Below are 20,724 nucleotides of genomic sequence, written 5' to 3'. Positions count from 1 at the left end.
GGGAAACAACCCACATTGGGGCCTATCAGAGGGCGAAGGGTGGGAGGAAGGAGAGGGTCAGGAAAAACAATTAATGGATACTAAGCTTAACATGTGGTTGATGAAATAATCTGTATTAATAACCCCCATGACACACACATACCTGTGTAACAAACCTGCACATCCTGCACACGTACCCCTGAACTTAAATAAAATTTTAAAAAATTGGGGAGAGGTCAGTGAGAAAGAGTCTGTGTGTGTGTGTGTGTGTGTTAATATTTTACATGCAGTAAGAAATAATTTAATCTATGTTTATGTCTTTGTACAAAAAGTTAGACATAGATGAACTTTTGGTTTGATTTGCTAGTCTACGATAGAGAAGACAAGGAGGAAATGTCTGGCTGCTTCTTATTAAAAGTTTTGTTTTTCTAGTTGATTTTGTTTTTATTGCATCCATATATGTGACAAATAAGTGAATTTAAACATAATGCATTTGATCAATAAATGGTGAGTTTTCACAAAATTAAGAGAGATTGAACTAAAGATTGCCCACTTCCAAGACTCTGACTTGGTTTTCCATGATTCTGTGGAATTACGATTCCAAATCATAAGTCCAGAACCCCTTGCAGTTTCTGGCAGCCCTGCCTTCTTATCTGAGGCTGCTGCCACTGGGGATTTTAGAAATATCTGCCCTGCAAAACACAGAAGGAAAATTGTTTCATTTTTAAAGGGAAAACAAGTTCTATTTCTGGCAAGAAAGCATGAGGAGCTCTCCAGATTCACACGCAAGTAAAACTGGTGAAAATTGCTAAAAAATAAAATAAACTATTTAAACTGGCACAAAATACCCCAGAACCTAAAATAAAAAATCAAAAAATTAAGGTAAAAAAATTAAAAGCAAATTTAAAAAATAAATGATTTAAGGTTTCTGGAAATATGCCTAAGGTCATGCAGCAAATGAAGGAACATTTATTTTAAAAAATGACCAAAATTCCATAAGCACAGCAAGAGCCACCTACCTTTCATGTTTTGTCTCAGAGAGCTGGACACTATCCTCCAGATGGATAAAGTCAAGAGCACAGGACTCCCTTTCCCCTAACTTCTCAAAGGACTATCATTCCAGGAAGGCCTTATATCAGTATTTCTCATTCTGGTCCCAGATAACTGTTGCTCAGACTAAGTTCTGGGCAAATGTACCTGGGAGAAAAGAGGGCTCCCTTCTCCTGACCAGTCACTACTCATGCAACAGAGATTCCACTTTGAGTGCAATGTCATTAAGAATACTGGGGCCTGGATCACTCATATGCAGGCTGAGGTGGTGAGGATTCCATAGTGAGAGGAGCAAGCTGAGGGGACCTAGAGCTACTGCTTTCCCCATCCACAGAACACTCAGCTCCTAAAGCAGGAGTGTCACTCAGAGAAACTTGATGTCATTATCCCTGCCCACAGCACCAGGCCTATTGCTCAGAGATTTTATCTGATGGAAAAGTAGATCATAAAACCATATTTAAAATTTCTCCTCTAAGCAACTGACTTCATTTACAACAGAGTATGGAGAAGTTTAAACTTATGAGCATTCTCAACAACAGTGGAGTTTGTCGTAAAAGACAATGTGAAGGAGATTAATATATCCACTGGAGATATCAGCTAAACTATGAGCCAGCTAGTTTGCTTGAGAGAAAAGTGGGAGAGAGATGGAAATAGCCCTCCTTGGATCAGAACAAATTTCAAAGACTGACTTCAGAAATTATTTCTTCAAGCAAATCTAACTTTGGTTAATATGGGAAGCAGCTTATGCTTCCAGATATTGTCAAAACAATTTAAAAAAGCTGAAAATTCATGGACCTTGACAGTTGGGTGTGATCAGGGAATGAGAGAGACAAAGGGAGCTCTGGCAAAACCACTGACAACAGAGTGACTATTTACTTATTGAAGTCTTTCCCACTGAGAAGCAATCTCAGAGACTTCACACTGCTGGTGAGGGTGGGGTGAGAGTCATAGCCTTTACTATAATAACCCAGTTAATAACTAAACAAGTAACAATGCAAATACAAATAACAAGCCTGGCATGAGAGGGAGTACCATTACCCAGATAATATATTGCTGCAATATATTATTTCAAGAGTTCAGTTAACAACAAAAATTATGAGACATATAGAGAATTCAAAATATAACTCATTCATCAGAAGTTAGGCAACAGAAAATGCCTGTGAAAGTAATCATATGTCTTATATAACAGACTAAAACTTAAAAGTAGCTATTATAAATATATTGAAAGACCTAAAGGAAATGATGATTAAGAAAGTAAATAAAGGTATGACAATGGTATTGCATCAGATAGAGAATATCAACAAAGATATAGAATGTATTAAAAAAGAAATTTCCAGATGGAAAACCTGGAGCTAAAAAGTACAACTTAAATAAAAAAATTAATAGAGGGAAACAACAGTCAATTTGAACTGGCAGAAGAAAGAATTGTTGCACTTGAAGATAGATTAATTCATACTATGTAATCTAAAGAACAGACAGAAAGAGGAATAGAGAAAAAATAACAGAGGCTAAGAGAAATGTGGGACACCATTAAACTCATCAACATAAACATAATGAAAGTATCCAAGAGGAGAAAAAGACAAGATAGATATTTGAGGAACTATTGGCTAAAAACTTCCAAATTTATTGTAAAGCATTAATGTATACATACAGGAAGCTCAGAAAGTTCCATGTATAATAAATAAAAAGGGTTTCACAAACAGATATATCATAATAAAATGCTGAAAGCCAATGACAAGGAGAAAATCTTGAAAATGGCAAAGAAAAATGTTTCTTTATTTAAAAGTGAACCAAAATAAAATTAACAGTTGACATGTAAGTAGAAACAATGAAGGCTGAAAGGCACTGGGAATGAAGAAACAATGAAGACTGAAAGACCTGTAAGTAGAAACAATGAAGGCGGAAAGGCTCTGTTATTTTTTGAAGTGCTCAAAGAAAAAAAAAGTGTCAATCAAGAATCCTACATCCATCAAAGCTATCTTTGAAAATAAAGGTAAAATAAAGAGGTTCCCTTATGAACAAAAACTGTGAAAATTTTGTTACCAGCAGACCCACTTTAAAAGAAATACTAAAGAATGCTTCAGGCAAAAAGCAAATGCAAGAATCCAATGTTTGAAATTGTTAATCATCAGGAAAATGCAAATCAAATCTACAATGAGATATCATTTCACACCTACTAGGTATAATCAAAAAGTTGAATAATAGTACGTATTGATGAGGATGTAGAGAAATGAAACATATGCAAACTGCTGGTGAGAAGATAAAATGATGGTATTCATCCATTTTCACATTGCTATAAAGACTTCCCTGAGACTGGGTAATTTATGAAGGAAAGGGATTTAATTGACTCAGTTTCTCACAGCTGGGGAGGCCTCAGGAAACTTACAATCATGGTAGAAGAGGAAGCAGTTACCTCCTTCACAAAGTGGCAGCAAAGAGCATGAACATGTGAAGGAGGAACTGTCAAACAGTTATAAAACCATCAGATATTATGAAAACTCACTTACTGTCACAAGAACAGCATGGGGAAAACCACTTCTATGATCCAATCACCTCCCACCAGGTCCCTTCCTTGACACATGAAGATAATGGGGATTACAATTCAAGATAAGATTTGGGTGGGGACACAGAGCCAAATCATATCATTCTGTCCCTGGCCCCTTTCAAATCTCATGTGTTCACATTTCAAAACAATCATGTCTTCCCACAGTCCCCAAAAGTCTTAACTCATTTCAGCTTTAACCCAAAAGTCCAAGTCCAAAGTATCATCAGAAATAAAGCAATTTCCTTCTGCCTAGCAGTCTGTTAGACAAAAAACAAATTAGTTACTTCCAAGATACAATGAGGATTCAGGCATGGGATAACTGTTCTCATTCCAAATGGGAGAAATTGGCCAAAACAAAGGGGTTACAGGCCCCATGCAAGTCTGAAATTGAGTGGAGCAGTCATTAAATCTTAAAGCTCTGAAATAATCTGCTTTGACTCCATGTATCACATCCAGCACACAGTGATACAAGAGGTGGGCTTGCATAGCCTTGGGCATTTGTGCTTCTGTGGCTTTGCAGCGTACGCCCTCCTGGCTGCTTTTACAGCTGGCATTGAGCGTCTGAGGCTTTTCCAGGAGCATGGTGCAAGTTGTCAGTGAATATACCATTCTCAGGTGTGGAGGACAATAGCTCTCTTCTCACAGCTCCAGTAAACAATGCCCCAGTGGGGACACTGTGTTGGGGCTCCAAAGCCACATTTTTCTTCCACACTGTCCTAGCAGAGGTTCTCCATGAGGGCTCCACTCCTGTAGCAGACTTCTGCCTAGACATCCAGGCATTTCCATACATTCTCAGAAATCTAGGCAGAGGTTCCCAATGCTCAACTTTTCTGTGCACCCTAAGACCCAGCATCACATAGAAGCCATCAAGGCTTGGGCTCACACCCTCTGAATCAATGGCCCAAGCTATACCTTGGCCCCTTTTTGGCATGGCTGGAGTGACTGGAACACAGGACACCAAGTCCCTAGGTAGCACACAGCAGAGGGAGCTTGGACCTGGCCCATGAAACAATTTTTTCCTCCTAGGCCTCCATGCTTGTGATGGGAGGGATAGTTATGAAGGTTTCTGACATGCCCTAAGGACATTTTCCCCATTGTCTTGGTAATTAACATTCCCAGCTCCTTGTTACTTATGTAAATTTCTACAGCCAGCTTTAATTTTTCCTCAGAAATTAGGTTTTTCTTTCCTAACACATGATCAGGCTGCAAATTTTCCAAAACTTTATACTCTGTCACCTCTTAAACACTTTTCTGTTAAGAAATTTCTTTTGCCAGGTGTCAGTGAATAAATGCTCCCATTCCAAATGCCAAGTGGCTGAAGAAACCCACTTCTGTGTGGTGGTAGAAGGAATTTCTTAGCAGCAAAGTGTTCAAGAGGTGACAGAGTATATTCTGGAATAAATCATCTCTTTTTATTATGTGTTGGAATAAATGTATATTTAAATATATATATTTAAATTATCTTTTTTATTTTATTTTGGAATAAATATATATTTAAAAATAAAAGTACATTTTATTTTGGAATAAATCATCTCTTTCAAGTCCAAAGTTCCACAGATCTCTAGGGCAGTGGAAAAATTCTGCCAGTCTCTTTGCTAAAGCATAACATGAGTGACCTTTGCTGAAGTTCCCTCAGCCTAAACCTCCTTGTCTATATCACTATTGGCATTTTGGTCAAAATTATTCGACATCTCTCTAGAAAGTTCTAAACATTCCCAGATCTTTCTGTCTTCTTCCAAGCCCTCCAAACCGTATCAGTGGTAAAGCCACTTTGGAAAATAGTCAGACAATTCTTCAAATGTTTCAACAGAGTTATCACATGACCCAGAAATTCTACTTCTGGGTACATAACCAACAAAATAACAACACATGTCCACACAAAAACGTGTACAATAATGATACTATGCATGATGGCCAACAAAAAGTGAAAATAACCCAAATGTCCATTGACTGAAAAACAGGTAAATAAATTTGTGGTATCCTCATATAATTGAATATGTTTATATTATAAAGGGGAACAAAATCTTGATATATGCTACAACATGGATGAACCTTGAGAACATTATGCCAAGTTGAAGAAGCCGGACACAAAAGACTACATTTGATATGATTCATTGTATAAAAAACATCTAGTATAGTCAAATCTATAAGCCAGAGAGTATATTTGTAGTTTCTTAGAGGTTTCAGGGTTGGAGACTAGGGAGTTTGATATCTAAAAGGTATGGGGCTTCTTTTCACTATAATAGAATATTCTAAAATTAACAGTGATGGCCATTGTATACAATTCTATAAATACATTAAAAATCATCAAATATTATATTGGGATAATGAGAATTATTTCTCAATAAAGATGTTATTAAAAACAAAAAAAATAAAAGAAAGAAGAACACACAACTGTCTTATGGTGAGTCGCATAAAATAACTTGTAGAGAAGAAGGAGATCAACCTTCAGTCCTGGAACTTGAAAAAATAGCTCAATATATATTACAGACATGGAAAAAGCAATCTGGGGAAATAATTAAGCAGTGGTTTGACTCAAATGTACTTCTGGTTAAAGGTATAGATAGAATAGTCATTGAGCCCTTCTTAGTGTAAAGGAGTTTCAAAATACTGTCTGCCATTGCTCAGGGGTTCTGGTTAAAAGATATAAATGTAAAGAAACCTGCAGAGTTTTGTGGTCCAGATGGGTGCCAAACTTTGGGAATAATAAAAATAGAAACAGATTTTTTTTCTTATAACTAAATGAACTAATTTTCAGGTTTATTTTTAAAAAATCAAGTATAGCCAAGGGAAAATGTAATGACAATAAATTATTCTTATAAGATATTGAAATTCTTACAAATTTATAACAAATAAAGCAATATAGTACTGGCTCATAAATAGATATTTTAATGGAACTAAAAAAATCTCAAGACAAACTCAGTATATAGGGATATTTAGATTTTTTTTAATATTTCAAATCAGTGGGGAAAATATGGACTATTCAACAAGTGATATTCAAACAATTTGGTAGTTATCTAGAAAAGGAAATAGGTTGAATCAATTTCTCAAAATTTCAATTCTATAAATTCCAGTTTTCATAAAAAAATTAAATGCAAAAATATAAATATTCACAAGGTGACATAATAAAACACATTTAATTTCTCTAAATTTGGAGAGAACTTTATACATGTGACACAACTCCAAAAGAAGAGACTGACAAATTAAATCTCAAATATATCCTGAATAACAGAAATCATCACCCCTAGAGGAGTTACAACAAACTGGGCACAATACTTGTAACACACATCTATACTCCTATATTACACATCATATAATACACATGTGCACAGACGCACACTTTATATTAAATGATTAATTAAAAAGTTATCTAATGCATAGTTTCCTAAAGAATAAGTATAGACTAAATCAACAGAGACAAAGGATTGAACATAGATACAGGCAGCTCAAGTGGAAGGAGAACACTGAAGATTTTTGGTGAGTTGAAAGAGAATGACATTGGTTTACAATTAGAGTATGAGCATTATATGGAAGAGCAATAAGGACTCTTCAATTATTCTTATGAAAAGGCTTATTCTTTCTAAGGCAATGGCTCTGATCTTACTTTGCCCCTTAGGAGATACAATCAATCTCAACCTGACTCAACCATTCCTAAGCAAAAAAGAGATTTTTGAGGATTTGGATTATATTAGGAATATTACAATTTCAAGAATATTCTATTTATATATTTTCATTACCTGGAAATAGAGGGAGATATACATATATCTTATTTTTGTATTTATATGAATTTATGCTTATATATTTGAGTGTATTTTTAATATTACCCATAAGTTTCATTTTCCCCAATAACACATGATAAAAATCTGCTATGTAAATTACCCTAATTTAAAGTTTTTTGACCTATATTCACTCTCTTCCCCTAACAGCTATACTTTAATACATGTCTGTGAAACATCTAAATGGTGAAAAACACTACATGAATTTAATTAAAATGAAAATGAATGTTGCTTATGAAAGGAACAATGTATGATTTTAGAAAGTCATGTATATTCAATATGTTAGCTATTATATCTCCACATGCATTTCTGTATTCCTTATACTGGGGCTGTTATCTGGTGGTACATTTAACAACTTCATGCCCTGTGTTTATGCTATTTTCTTGCCTGCTTTTACAGATTTAGCACCTATTTATGTTCAAGCAGATGGGGTCTGTGAAATGCTACCATTGCAAACAAAAGGAGACTGTGGGAGACACCATTCCACATCGTTAGTGATAGCAGTATGGCAGGGGTCAGTAGACATAATTCTCTGAAGACACAGGTAAATCTTCAGAAGCTGATAAGCTGGACTCAGGCTAACAGCTCTTCCCTTGCTGATTTCTACTATTAGAGATACTGACCCAGTGAACTTTTCTAGAGTGTAAGGTCTATGCATGTGAAGATAGACTGACCAGCTTGAAAACTGCTAGTTATTTGACTTTGAGCATGTTATTTAACCTCACTATGCCTCAGCTGCATCATTTTCAAAATGGTGCTAGTAAGTTTGTTGTCATGATTAACTATCTTCATGAATCTAAAATACCTACAATAGTGTTTGTAAATTACACAAAATCAATCTTATGAACCATTTACATAAGAGAAAATGATGAGGCACTTAGAACCAGAAGAGCAAATCTGAATATACAGATTAGAGTATATAGGAAAGTCTCCATTTGCATGGTCTGTAACATGAGTTTAAATTAAATAATTGGCATCTTGAGAGACAGCATACTATTTAAATACAAATGATCTTAGAAATCAGACTCTCCTGACTTTCAGTTATAATTCTGAATTTTTTCAGCTCTGTGACTTTCGGTGAGTGTTTTTTATTCAATTAACAAGTATTAACTTAGTGGTCATTATATTCATAGTATAGTAACAGGTGCTGGGGATAGAGAAGTCAACACAACTGTGAGAAATTTAGGATTATAATCAGCTTTTGGCTTGAAGTTTATAATCTCAGACTCAAAACTCAGGCACATTCATAAATCACTGACATGCTTCCTGTGTACATTAATCTGCATGAGGATGCTAGCTAACTCTTACCTTTACACAATTGTGGAAGAAACTACTTGCCTAACATAATAAGATCCAACAAAATACAAAGGATAGCAAAAGAAAAACTAGAGCCCAGGAAGAAATGTACTTATATAATGATCATCAAGAAAAGAGAAAGACCCTACCCAAACAGAATAATCTTATTACAATAATTCATGTTCTATTGAACACATTGGGGAACCGATATACACAGCGATGGACAGGGCAAGGTCTTTGCCTTCAGGGAACTCAGAGACTAGACAAGGTAAACAAAATGTGAATAGATGAGTTAAGACTGAGCATGTTCATTCTGGCTGACATATGGACAAAACACAATATTATAGGAGTACACAGAGGGAATTTCTCTTTTTAAGTAGGGAAGGCAGATGGCCATAATATAGAAAGTTACATGTGAGAAGACTGGAAAAGTCTAGGGATTATCAGACAAAAATAAGCAAGGATCTTTCAGATAGTAACATATGCAAAGCATTAAACAGCAAATGACTGGTGAGTTTTAAAACGATGAGAAATTTTAGTGACCTTCACCCCAACATTTAGTAATTACCTGACTCCACACAACTCTAGCTGTTTACAGTGTCATCAAAGGGGAATTAGATGGATTTGGTTGGAGCCTAAGAGTGTGCAATTAGAAATCAACAGCTAAGTCTGGAGACTTAGGTTAGATCCACATTGTGAAGTATTGTATATGCCATTATTGAGTGTGGACTGTATATTTTACATCACAAGACATCATAGAAGGCACATAAGCAGAAAGTAAATATATTAGTACTCACTATAATCCCAGTAGCAACTTGTGTTATAGACATTAAGCTGAAGATTGAAGGGGTGTAACTATTGTAGACAGTAACGTGATCATTTGAAAGAGATGGACGAGTTTTTATTTAAGGCAGTGGTACTAGAAGAAAAAAAAGCACGAGTTGAAGATAAACTAGCAAGAATAGGTAGTAGGTTTTATTTTACTTATTCAACCAATAATCATTGAACATCTACTTTTACTTTAAGCGTTTTTGTCTTCTCATTATTCCTTTCTCATAGAGCTATGCTTTATTACCTGTCTCTGCAATGATTATGTAGTGAAAAATGTCATTTAAATTTAATTAAAATGAAAATATTACCTATTTAAAAAGCAGTGAATGATTTTTAAAGGCATGTGTTTTCAGTATGTTAGCTATTATGCCACCACTGCATGCTCTAGTTTCTGCGATTTAGCTAAACAAGATGTATATAATCCCTGCCCTCATGCAGCTTACATTTTAGTGATCTGAAAGCTAGGGAAACATCTAGCACATGATAGTTACTCAATAAATATTTTTGGAAAAATGAATAGTTGGTTTGAATTAATTCAAAGACATAGAAAATGACTTCAAGTTAGGAGATTGGTTAATTATTAAGACCATTACCTAGAGCAGATATATACTGAACATATTTATCATCACTGGAAGAGAAATAAAACTAAAGTTCTGTGCCTCTTCTTCATGAGACTGTCCTTTAACTAAAAAACCAGGGTTGAGGAGTTGGGGGTGTGCACTCTAGAATGAGGAAAGTGAGAGATAGAGGTGGGGTAGGGGGAGAATGTACAATTTAGGAATCCCAGTGAAATGTAAGTACCAAATAAAAGATATGAATGTTTCTCTAGTGATTCAAGATGGAGAGTAAGGTCATTGTGTAACAAGAGAAGTTTCACAGAGGAACTGAGACTAAGATTGTGATTGTGATTAAATTTGAGGAGGTACAGGTGGGAACATTAAGTACTATACCAGAAATGGGAATAGTGTGAACAAAATACATGAATGTAAGGAATAGCCAAGTACATTCTTGAAGTAAAAAAAGGGAGTTAGTGGGGTAAAGAGAATGATACAAGACAAGTGGGACAGATGCAGTTGAAAGTAGGAAGCAAATTGTAAGGTGGTGTTGATGAAGAAAGTTTTATTTTTTGTTTTTTTGTTTTTTTAAATTATAAAACTTGCTTATATCTTTTTTCCTTTTGATTCTTAGGGAAACTAACATCAAGCAGAATGTGTCCAAAATTATGTTCTGCCTCAGCTGTTTTTTGGTAACCATCACACCATTAACAACTAAAATGTTACATACGTATACATGTGCCAGTACCCTATAACATAAAGTATAATAAAAAAAAAAATAACTAAAATGTGAGAGACTTTCCCATTGTCGTACTTCCAGGCATAATATTGGACTACAGAGTGTCCACTTACATTTGAACTTTAAATACACCATACATACATTTTTAGTATACATATGTTTCATGAAATATTTAGGACATACTTAAACTAAAAAATCACTTAGCTATTTAATTTGACAAATTTAATCCATCTACTGTGGATTAAATTCAAATTTAACTGGATATCCTATATTTTTGATTGCAAAGTCTGTTAACTCTTCCTAAAACAATGAAAGCACTGGACTTGAAGCAGTTCTCATCTGCTAGTGAAAAGATAACAAACAAGAATAGAGTATCTATAACATTCTTCTTTAAATGAAACTCATCTAATGTTTGATATGGCCCCTGTATGAGAAGAGTAAATGATTTTCTCCATAAGAGGTATCACTTTGTAATAATTGGTACAGGGTTTTCTTAAGTTGAAAAGTCAAGGGGCAAAAATAAAGCAAAAGAGGAAGAAAACATTTCAAAGTGAAGTGATTCCAATATGACAAGTACCATAAGCAATTGCCAATTGTTTTTCCTCATTGTGGGCTAAGTTCACCAAAGGGTTAAGCCTCAAAGCTCCCTTCAGCTTTTTGCCCTTGGACTCCTGTTTACTTTAATGGAAATCACTTTTCCAAGGCACCACACAGAGATTTGAAATGCTTGGTTAAAGGTCATCCTGCAACTCAAAGAATAATAAATTTGCAATTTGTACTTTCCTGACCTCTAGAAATATTTTTAGGTGTTTGAGGCCAAAGAAAACAAAGCAGTGCTTTGAAGGGACTCGGGAGCTATCAATTGATCAATTTAAGAGGGATTATCTGATAATTGGGTAAATACATTGCTATTGATGTGCAGAAGGAAGAAGATGTGCCAAGAAAACATTAATGCCTAGGCCTAGATTTATCTACTAATCCTTGAAGGAGGCAGTGTACTGAGGACAAGAGTAATTGCTCTGCTAACAGATTTATTCTTCATTTAGGCCCCATTTGGGGCTTAAATCCTCCCTCTCTTTCCAGCAACTCAAAATGTGGCCCGAATCCCACTGCCCACAGTGTCGGACTTTGCAAACCCTGCTAGTCATGTTCAGATTTCTATTTCTTTGCCTTTACATGCACTGCTATAGCTATGTGTTGGTGCTCTAGCCAGATGTGCTTTATCTGAATGAACTTTCAGGAATTTTGCATTTGATTGGGCTACCTGGAGAGACTTGCCTCTTTTCTCTAGTCATATTTTAACCAGACTGTTTTTAAATAGACACCTCAGGACAACAAGGTTTAGTGGGAAGATCCCTGGGTTGGAAACCAGGAAGACAAAAGTTCTAGATTTAGTGCTGTCCCTAATTATTATGAACTTGATTAACCTTTTACATTATCTAACTGTTTGGCCTTTAATTTTTCATTTGTGAGTCAAGGGAGTAGAGTTGAGGTTGCTTCCAGATCAATCAATAAAAGAATGAAGTCATTGATCTACATTTTATGTTGAGCATGTAGACCCAACTACCAGGACTTTTATTATTCTTATTTGGATCCCTCCTGATGATAGCCACATGTTATTTCTGCAACATGAATCACACTTGGGTGATCTTGCAGTTATCACTGGGAAAATTAGGAAAATTGCAAACTAGGAAAATTTTTTATTTATTCAAAAATTTTATGTAGATTTTCCTGTGACTATTAAACTGTTCTGGAATCCAACTATATATGGTTCATTCTATTATAGGAATAAGGTCCTTTTAGCAAAATTATTCCCCAAGCCAAATATCTAAATATGTGTGTGTAATCTTCCCCTGTAATCCCTCATGTTATGGTAACTTATTTAAAATTATAAAAATACTTATCTAAGTGATGATTCTTTTTTTCATGGATTTCTTGATCTGCTTGGGCAGATTTCATGCCTCATCTCCATAGCTACCCTTTCTAGAAACATCTATGATTAAAGCTGGCTGTACTCAATTAAGCTTCTTTCTTCTTTTCTCTCTTTCTTTTTTTCATCTATCTATGTATCTATCTACCTACTTATCTATGGGCTGAGTTGCATTTAATAAGTTTGAGCTATTTAAAGCTATCTTAATTCACAAGGTCAAATTTAGTACCATGATATTAAGAGACATTTTTTCAGCATACATCTTTTTTGTGAGCAAAAAGTCTTAACAACACTAACATTTCATTTGAGAAAAATCTACAACAACCAATCATACAATCTGTTAAAAAAAAAAAAAAGAGTCATTAGATGATGTAAAATGTATTACAGAGTACATTAGTTATGGAATAGACTAAGCTTCTTAAGAACCAGGAGATAAGAACTATTGTAGATGAAACAAGATAGAAGTTTTTTAAATACCAAAGTTGACAGGAAGCATAAACAAAAGGCATGTATGTGTTGAAGCAGCTAGGCAATGTGCAGGGAGTAGGTGAAGGGAAATTTGTCAGAAGCCACGGTGGAGATCAACATTAAAAGGGAATCTCTATCGCATGAAGTCATCTAAGTCATTACCTTCCTTATGTCTTGTCCGATATTCACTAGAGTATTCCTCTTACCTGAAAAATAAATGCTGGCTTTCATTTCAGCTCTATATTTCACCAGATGAAAAAAGTAGAGTAAACAACTTATTGATATACAAGTGACACAGAAGTATCATATATCATATCCGTCCACATCCGTAAAGCAAAAGCTTAGTCATATGGTCACTCCTAACAGCAAAGAAAATGAAAATGTAATCTTTGCCTGGATGTCTATGCACCTCATATTCATTCTACACTTCTTTATTGTAACAGATGTTTTGTCAAAATAGAATTTAAAGCTGAAATTTCTATTACAATAAAACAGTGGAGAATGAACATGGAGTGCATATAGCAGTCTCTAGTACAGAGACACGTCACATTCTCATATTTCTAAAGAATCTCTTCATCAGTCAGCAAAACATTTTACAATCATTCTATGAGAAATTCAGTGATCGTAAAATCTTGATAATAATGGTAATGTTTCCAAGACTAATAATATCTCCAGTTATTAAAAGGGCAAACTTGCGACGAATAATTAACTTGAGACATTTCTCACCAACATAAAAACCTCCATACTATTAAGAGAGATTTGCTTTGGGGATATTCTTCCAAGTCTTCTTGATGTTGCTAAATCTTTAATTATTGAATTAATTTTCAATTCAGATGTATATACTTTATATTTGTGAACTGATGTTGATACATTTTTGCCCTAACTAGACAGATGTTAGACATATCTTAAAGATTATTGCCTTATTAATCCTTAGAACAGGGAAGAATCTAGCTCTAAGGGTAAATTACATTCATAGTCTTTCTTTCTTATAGCATCCATATTCCTCTCTATGCATTTGTTTCATTCATTTTCTACTCCTGAACAATCGGCCTATGTTCCAAATTGTAGAGAAAACAATCAAATTTACATGGTTAGTATTTGGCATAGCTCTTTGCTGGTGCTCATCTCATAGTCACTGGACAAGTTATGGAGTGACTGGCCCTGGGCCAGGTGTAACTTCCAGAGTAATCGTTTTGCATAAATATCATGAAACATTAGAATTCCTGAACAGGTGGCTATTAGTGGGGTAGTGTTATCTCAAAGGGAAAGTTAAATATTGTCAGATATTATGACAAATAAAATTAATAGCATATTCTATCCAAGTTGCCATTGATTTAAAGAGACATTATTATTTTACATATTACCAAAAAAGAAAACAAATGCTGCTGTTTAAGCACGTAATTGATAAAACACAGTTATAAAATTATTGATAATAGTAGAGTTGAAAACCACCAGTTTTAAGCATTTTCTATGTCATAGAGGCTGTTCTATGTGATTTATTAAATCACTTGATTACCAGAACAATCTTATGCAGAACACAAGATATTTAACAAAAAATGCAAAAATTACACTCAATACATCTCTGATAGGTAATCATTTATGCTTTTAAAAATAAAGATAGGGAAGCATACTATCTCACATAGTAGAAAATTCATGTTTGAAGGCTCCATTACTTTGACAGTTTTTTTTCTCTCTTGAGCTTAATAAAGATCCTCAAAAATACTCTCTCTAAAGTGATTTTTATTTATCTTTCTTACAAGTAAAGTCTTCTGGGTAAATTATTTAAAATTTGCCATCATGCCACTCCTTGATTCTCTATGACAATCTCCCTAGGACCTACAAATGTTTTTCAAGACACATAGCAGCCAGACTGGTTGTGATTTCTTTTTACCCTCCGCTAGTCAGAGTCCATTAAATCCTCCAGGTGGTATCTAAGGCTAGGTTTATAAGTCTCATTAATGAGTTGGCTGGCTACCTAAAAGAGTAGTCATATTTTAGGGATTCTCCTAGGGCACTGCCATTTAACTACGTGACACAAGCTGTGCCCCTCATGCCAAATGGGAATTAATCTTTCAGTAACTCAAGTGACTTGAGTTGTAGAGGCTACAATAGAATCTACACTACATCAACCATCTTGATAAGCATGTAAATATATTTCTAACCCACATGAATTAAATGACATAAAAATTGAGAAGTGGCTATTACTTTTGGTTATCTATCTGCTTTGCAATTGAAGACAAAGTTGTTAAGAGAAAGTTGTTAAGATAACTGTTGTGTTAATTAGAATAAACAGATTCAAAGGTACAAGGATGTTTGTATTTATTGTTTCCTAAATAATTCTTATCTAAAGTGTTTCATGATAAAGGGGAAGATAATTCGCCTATATTTCAGAGCATCAGAAGGTGAGAAAATAAAAAATCTAGAAAAACAGTCTATGTATTCATTTCTCCTATAAAATATCATACGAATTATTTTCTCAGCCTCAACTTTCTCTTTTATGGCCAAGAAAATAACTCTATCTGATGTGTGCCTCACAATTCCATCGCTAGTTAATGACTCATTAAGATTTTATCCTTTTGATGACATGCTATTGAACCTACTCTCCTCAGGCTGGTCCAGCGATTACAGAAGCAACTTGCAAATGCTTAATCACCCACTATATTATCTCATTAATAATAAATACCAGAAGAAAGGTGTATATAATTACATTGCTAGTTTAGAAGTGACATGAAAATGGTGGCAATATTGGAATAGTAATGTAATTTGAACAGTATCACATTGGTACTTGGGGCAACAGATGTGTAGAAGCATGAGAGAATATAAATACCTGTATTTTCAACCAGGAAAACAATTGGTACATTAGTGATGCTTTATTGAATGGGTGATCCTTTCAATGGAACCTGGAATGCACCTAAATGTTAGTGTTTCCTTAAGTAAACTGTTGCACAGTCTCTCAGATGATCCTGGCTTTCAGCATTTGGAAGGTTACAGTATTAAAATGGCTCATATATGTCAAAAATAGAGGTTCCAGATAAGGATTGTCCTTCTGAAAATATTAATTTACCTACTTAGTTATCCTAATGTTTTTATTATTAAATGTGGATGGTAATAAGACAGAATTTTAAATAAATGTGTGTGGTTCTTCCTACAAAATAAGGCAGTATCAATGTATACTTTCCTATCAAAGTTATTACAACTAATAATATGATTTAGCATGAAGAAGTCCTGTATTCAGAGCCCAGCCTCTCTAATGGGTGGACATTCTTTCATTCAATCAGCAAGTATTTTTTGAGTCCCTACTATGTGTCAGGCATTAGTCTCCACCACAGAGTAGTCTAAGATTTATACTACTATTACATATGTAAGCAATGACATTCACTTATGACAGATGGAAAGTCTGGCATGAAGAAGCAATGGCTTGAGCTAAAGCCAACCAGACATTTGTCTATGTTACACGCCTCTCAATATGAAATTCCATGAAATGCCAGCTATTGCTCCATTTTTCTCTGGAATTCAAGGAATAGAATTGACATGTAACTGAATACTGATATTCTACAAATAATATTGAATATTGACCTTACCTTAATTTATATGACATGAATATTGAGTACTTAAAACCATCTAAGTTGCAAATTGCACGTAACACACCAAGACTTACTAGCACATCAAAACACTCTTGCCCAGAACCAAATTTTTGTAAGTCCTATGCTGCTTAGAACCAAATCATTCCATGTTCTGTAAGTTCACTTGAAATCCCCCTGATAGCTCGACATGTATCAATTTCATTCTTGCTTCTCTGACTTTGTTCAAAGTTATTTTTGTATTCTAAAATTTCCTTTTCTGTATGTAAAGAATCTAGTATCTACCTATCCACCAAATCTCAACTCAAATCTTCTTCTTCTTCTTAATTCTATCCTAATTATTAATGCAAGTAAAAATCCATCCATTTATTGAATTCCCATTTTAAGAGCTTATTACATACCTACAATGTATATAGCATGATGCAACTGTCCATTTGATTTGCACCAATCACCACAATTTAAATTTTTTCAATAGAATTTCTTCTATTAAAAAGTTATTCTATTTTTTTTTTGACAGGGTCTTGTTTTGTCATACAGACTGGAGTGCAGTGGTGTAATCATAGCTCACTGCAGGCTCAATCGACCAAGCTCATGTGATCCTCCCACCTCAGTTTCCAAAGTAGCTGGTACTACAGGTGTGTGCCATCATGTCTGGCCTATTTATTTATTTATTTTAAGTAGAGACAAGGTCTCACTATGTTGCCCAGGCTGGTCTCCTGGGCTCAAGCAACGCTCCTGCCCAGGCCTCCCAAAGTGCTGAGATTGGAGGTATGAATCACCGTGCCTGGCCAAAAAAAATTAATCTCACTTTTTAATTACTATGATGGGAAGTATACGCATATGACTTATACTTCTTTTTTTCTTACAACATAATATAGTTAAGAAATACACCGTGCTAAAATGTTCATAAATTGATTAATGCTGATAATATATTCTCTATCCATCTATACTACTATGACTAAAAGGTACATTAAAGGTAGGAATCCCAACATCACTTGGGAGATGGTAGGAAATGTAGAATTTTGAAAATCACCCTTGATTAAATAAATTTTAGTTTTTGTATTTTTAAAATATTCTAAGATAATTAAAATGCACAGTAAGTTTCTGGGGCACTGATTAAACTAAGACACAAAATTTTCTAACTTTCCAACATTCAATTTATCTGAATTTGGTAATGGTATTATTCAAAAATAACTCTTTACCAGAAAACTGAAGTAAAAGGGGAAAAGATTATTTTCTATTTTTAGCCAATATTTTTAACATTAATAAGCACTTCATATCAACATTAGTACATCCACCATATAACATATACAGTCCAACATTCTACTGATTAGTAGACTAATATACCTAAAAATGGTATATGACTTGGCAAAATGCACAAAACCAGTGACTGACATGTTGAATTTTAGCTCGTTGTTTGTAAAATTATTATTTAATATACCCAGGAAGCCTATAAAGTTAATATTACTACTAACTCCATTTCTATAATAAAGTAATTAAAGCTTAAAAATGATAAGAAGCCAAGTGCAGTGGTGTAGTCTCAGCTACTCATGTGGCTGAGGTGGGAGGATCACTTGAGCCCAGGAGTTTGAGGCAGCCTAGATAACATAGCAAGACCTCATCTCTAGAAAAAGAAAAAAAAAGAACATGAGGAATTTCCTTTAAATTATAAAGCAAGTACATATATCAGAGATTCACATATGTCTCTGTTATTCAATACCATGCTGTTAATCATGTCATTCTATGATCACAACCATCCATACCATAGATTTCCAAAGACGTGAAATAGAGAGAAAGCATGGCAGATGAAAAAATGTCAGAGGAGGCTAATTTAAAAAGAAAGCAAAGTGGAATAACATATGTTGATGCTGAGAAGGAGGAAGTCTTTATTTTATGACCAAGTTACATATTTATATCTTCCTCAAAACAGTAGTGAATCACTTTAAACAGGAATGCAATATAAGTAGTTTTGAATTGTGAACAGATTACCCTGGCAGCATTATGGAGGACAACTAGGAAAGAAAAATAGAAAATATGCAGAAATATGTGTTATTATTTTATTGCCAACGTCTAGTCAAAGGTTAATGGCTACTTGGACTAGTGAGTTTGGCACTGAAAATACAGAGGTAAACAAAGAATTTGAAGACTACTTGGAATTAAATTAATAGAAATTGAAGATACACTTTGGTATGTTGAGTGAAGGTAAAAAGAAGTCTCAAATAACATTTTTAGGTCTTTGACTTGCTATTTGAATAGAAGAGGGTATACTTCTCTGATGAAGATAAGAAGCCATGGAAGAATAGTAGATAAGGACATCTGAGTTCAACATATTGAATTTGAAGTGCAGTTCAGCCACTAAACTTCAGCAGATACTTGAAAATATAGGTCAGTGAATCAGAGGATATTTTGTGCTAAACACAGTAGTTATTTGTGTATGGAATGAAAAGTACTGTGGCTCTAAGATTGAGGGTTGAGTAACGCCAACACTAATAATTCTGCAACAGAGTTTTAGAAGTAGCAGACAGAGTGGGAAGAAAGTTATAAGGGCATGTTACTTTGGAGGTCAGTGGAAAAGTAACTCAAAAAGGAAGACCTGAGTAAGGTAAGTACAGAAATATCTTCCTTGGATGGAAGCCTACAGCTATCATTGGTAATTACTTTGACAACTGTTTTAGTTAAGCAAGAGAAAGAAATAAAGGGCATCCAAGTAGAAAGAGAGGAAGTCAAACTACTCCTATTTGCAGATGATATAATCTATATCTAGATAATCCCATAGTCTCAGCCCAAAAGTTCCTTACGCTGACAAAAAACTTTAGCAAAATCCCAGGATACAAAATCAATGTATTAAAATTACTAGCATTCCTATACCCTAACAAGAGTCAAACTGTGAGCCAAATCCAGAATGCAATCCCATTCACAATTGCCACAAAGAATAAAACACCTAGGGATACAGCTAACCAAGGAGGTAAAAGATTTCTACAAGGAGGACTGCAAAACACTGCTCAAAGAAATTAAAGATGCCACAAATAGATGGGAAAACATTCCATTCTCATGGATAGGATGAATCAATATAAAATGTCCATAGTGCCCAAAGCAATTTATGGATTCAATGCTATTTCTATCAAGCTACCAATTACATTCTTCACAGAACTAGAAAATACTTAAAAATTCATATGGAACAAAAAAAGGAGCCCAAATAGCCAAGGCAATCCTAAGCCAAAAGAATAAAGCTAAAAGCATCACACTACCTCATGTCAAACTATACTACAGGGCTACAGTAACCAAAACAGCATAGTATTGGTACAAAAACAGTCACAAATACCAACGGAACAGAATTGAGAGCCTAGAAATAAGGCTACACACCTACAGCTATCTGATATCCAGCAAAACTGACGGAAACAATCAATAAATGTTGCCGAGATAATTGGCTAGTCATATAGAGAAGACTAAAACTGGATCCCTTCTTTATACCATATTAAAAAGTTAACTCAAGGTGGATTAAAGACTTAAATGTAAAACTCAAAGCTGTAAAAACCCTGAAAGACAACCTAGGCAATCTCTTTCTTGATATAGAAATCGGAAATGTTTCATAACAAAGATGCCAAAATCAATTACAAAGAAAAGCAAAAGTTGACATATGAGATCTCATTAAACTAAGGAGCTTCTGTACAACAACAACAACAACAAAAACTATCAATAGAGTAAACAGACAACCTACAGAATGAGAGAAAATTTCTGCAAACGATGCATCTTACAAAGATCTAGGAACCAGCATGTAAAAGGAACTTAAACAAATTTACAAGAAAAAAAAAAAAAGGAAAACAACAACAATCCCATTAAAAAGTAGGCAGAGGGACATGGATGGATACTTTTCAAACGAAGACATACAGCAGCCAACACAAATATGAAAAAAAGGTTCAACATTGCTGATCACTAGAGAAATGCAAATCAAAACCACAATGAGATACCATCTCA

This window comes from Colobus angolensis, unplaced genomic scaffold (assembly GCF_000951035.1).
Source record: "Colobus angolensis palliatus isolate OR3802 unplaced genomic scaffold, Cang.pa_1.0 Scaffold332, whole genome shotgun sequence".
Classification (NCBI taxonomy): Eukaryota; Metazoa; Chordata; class Mammalia; order Primates; family Cercopithecidae; genus Colobus; species Colobus angolensis.
The sequence above is the reverse complement of the archived record's forward strand: the minus strand, read 5'-3'. Positions refer to the sequence as shown.